This window comes from Aplysia californica, unplaced genomic scaffold, assembly GCF_000002075.1.
Source record: "Aplysia californica isolate F4 #8 unplaced genomic scaffold, AplCal3.0 scaffold00059, whole genome shotgun sequence".
Classification (NCBI taxonomy): Eukaryota; Metazoa; Mollusca; class Gastropoda; order Aplysiida; family Aplysiidae; genus Aplysia; species Aplysia californica.
The window spans coordinates 1,658,382-1,660,881 of NW_004797329.1; positions in this window are offsets into that span (position 1 = coordinate 1,658,382).

The window sequence follows — 2,500 nt, forward strand, 5'->3', positions numbered from 1 at the left end:
CAAAGGAGAGAGAGAGAGAGAGAGAGAGAGAGAGAGAGAGAGAGAGAGAGAGAGAGAGAGAGAAGAGGGGGAAGGGGGGAGGCGGCAGACAGAAACATAGTGAACAAATTAGACCCAATTCCCATCTCTGCTGACATCACAGTACCGTACTACGAGTAATTTGCAACCGGTTGTACTGAAGGAGTCGAGGTAGAAGTGCCTTTCATGTGGTCGCTTGTCCCTGGCCGTCACACCAGTCCTAAACACCGCTTCATTTTCCAGAGGGAAATACGTCTTTTTTGTGTGGATACCATAGAGTACTTTACTACTAAGCAAAGAACGCCATGGTGGATACCCAATTATATATTATCATCGTATTATTTTTTAATTACGTCAAGAGAAAAAGCCAGTGTCAGTTCAAAGCCCTTGTTAGATCAAAGACTTGACTCACCACAACACGTATTTTCTTAGATCGTCTAAAAAGTCCCATTCTCTTTAAAATTACTACACACACATTGTTACTTGGGTTTTTTTTTCGAGACTGTGAAAGACATTGATTGGCTATAACACACAAAACTTCACCTGCTGCTATTTAGGTGAGAAAATTGAGCTTGATAAGCCTTCAGTTCATAATAACTGTAACCACGAGGGCCTTGATAAAGAGCGCAGGATGTATAAACCACTTCTTTTAATAACAAATCTTGTCTCTCACTTTCGTAGTTTTTTTGGGATCCTTTTAGTTCAGCAAAAATATTTTCTAAACCCACTTTTCATCTCAGAAAAACGAAGAAAAATTAGAAGGAAAGTAGCAACACAAATTAGGCCAACAGCAAAACCTAGTATGGTATGGGTTTTACATCTGTTGTAAACACAGTGAATTTAGTTCAGAGGCTAAAACTTCGAATGAAAAAGGTAATTTCTATCTTTTACATTACGGCTGCGTCTTACAGTTAGCTCTCATTTCTAAAATAAACATCCTATTCCTATGCTGTTGTACTTTAGGTATCGTAGTCATCTGGTCAAGTTTCTTTTCCTGCTCTCGTTGCAGTGTGGTTTCACTTTTCTGCAGAGATGGGTTGATCGTTCTATCTGTCCTTCATCAGACAAGACAATTTCCCATCTTCAATACAGTTCCGTCAGCGTCAAATTGTTCCTAGGCAAATGACAGAGATCGAATTTCTGAGAGTGATTACAGCAGTCTGGGTCAATATGAAAACAACGTTAAGCCTTCTTATTAGGGCGGACCGCAACAATGCTTTGACCTTGTGAGAAAGTGGGGGTGATTATTAAGTCATTTTGACCTTATTAGGGCGTGAACGCGACCTCTATACAATATATTGCGGTGCCTGTGGCGTATTAATTATTAGGTGCTTCGCCGTTGCACTAAGGAGGACCGAGTTCGATTCCCGAGTGGGAAGAATTTGTGTTGTGTATATCTGTCTTTCCATTGGAATATTGTATCACGCTTAGCCAAGGTTGGCTTTGACAGGTAGGGTCGAAGCCCGCTTCTTAAATTATCTAAATTGTTTCGATAGTGGACGTAATACGGTCTAAAGCCTAGATCTAGATTAATTCATTGTTTTTATTTCATAGGAATCAACATGCTGTCGTAGAACCTTCACCGTTGTCTGCTATTAATACAATTCGGTTGTTTCCCATATTGTATAAGAAAATGCACACACAAATTTCAACAACAAGAGATCACGTGTTCTTCGAGTGCCCTTCCAGCAATATCATTATGGTGTTCCCTGAGCCATTTCGTTGACCCTTCACTCATTTCAAGACGCAGTTCTTTTTCCCTCCGGCGCAGTTGCCTTTTTGAATCGAGAAAGTTATTAGAAGCAATTCGACGTAAACCAAGCCTAAACACTGCAAATGAGATTTTCCCACAAAAATATATTAAAAAGAAACAGAACAAATTTAAATAAAAATCAACTTTCCTCAAAGTTGAATTAATATATTATAGTTTATACAATCTTAAATGCAATTCTTTGGCAACTTTCCTTCTTCTCTCTTCCTCTCCTCCTCTCCTCCTCTTCTTCTCCCACTTGTTCTTGTTCTTGTTCTTGTTCTTGTTTTTGTTCTTGTTCTTGTTCTTCTTGTTCTTGTTCTTGTTCTTGTTCTTCTTCTTCTTTTTCTTCTTCTTCTTCTTCGACGGTGAATAACTATAACATTTAGTCTGAAATCCAATATTTGTATCATACGTAATGGTTAAACGCGTCCCCGTTGTACGCAAACGACTTGGGTTTGATTATGTATAGATTATTTTTATCAAGAATCTAAGTGTTTCTTGTGGTGTCATAGTTGAATGGTTAAGCTTTTGGACTCGTTGTCATGGGATTGCGGATTCAGTGGTTCGAACCTCAGCACGATGCGACGAAGTGTCTTGGAGAAAGGCATTTTTACACTAATTTTCCTTTACAATTTGATTCCAATATTTCTGGGGGGATACTGTATCTCTGTCCGCCTCAGCTGGCCTTGAGAGGCACCACTGATGCAGCCCGCCACTTTCAGTATCTCA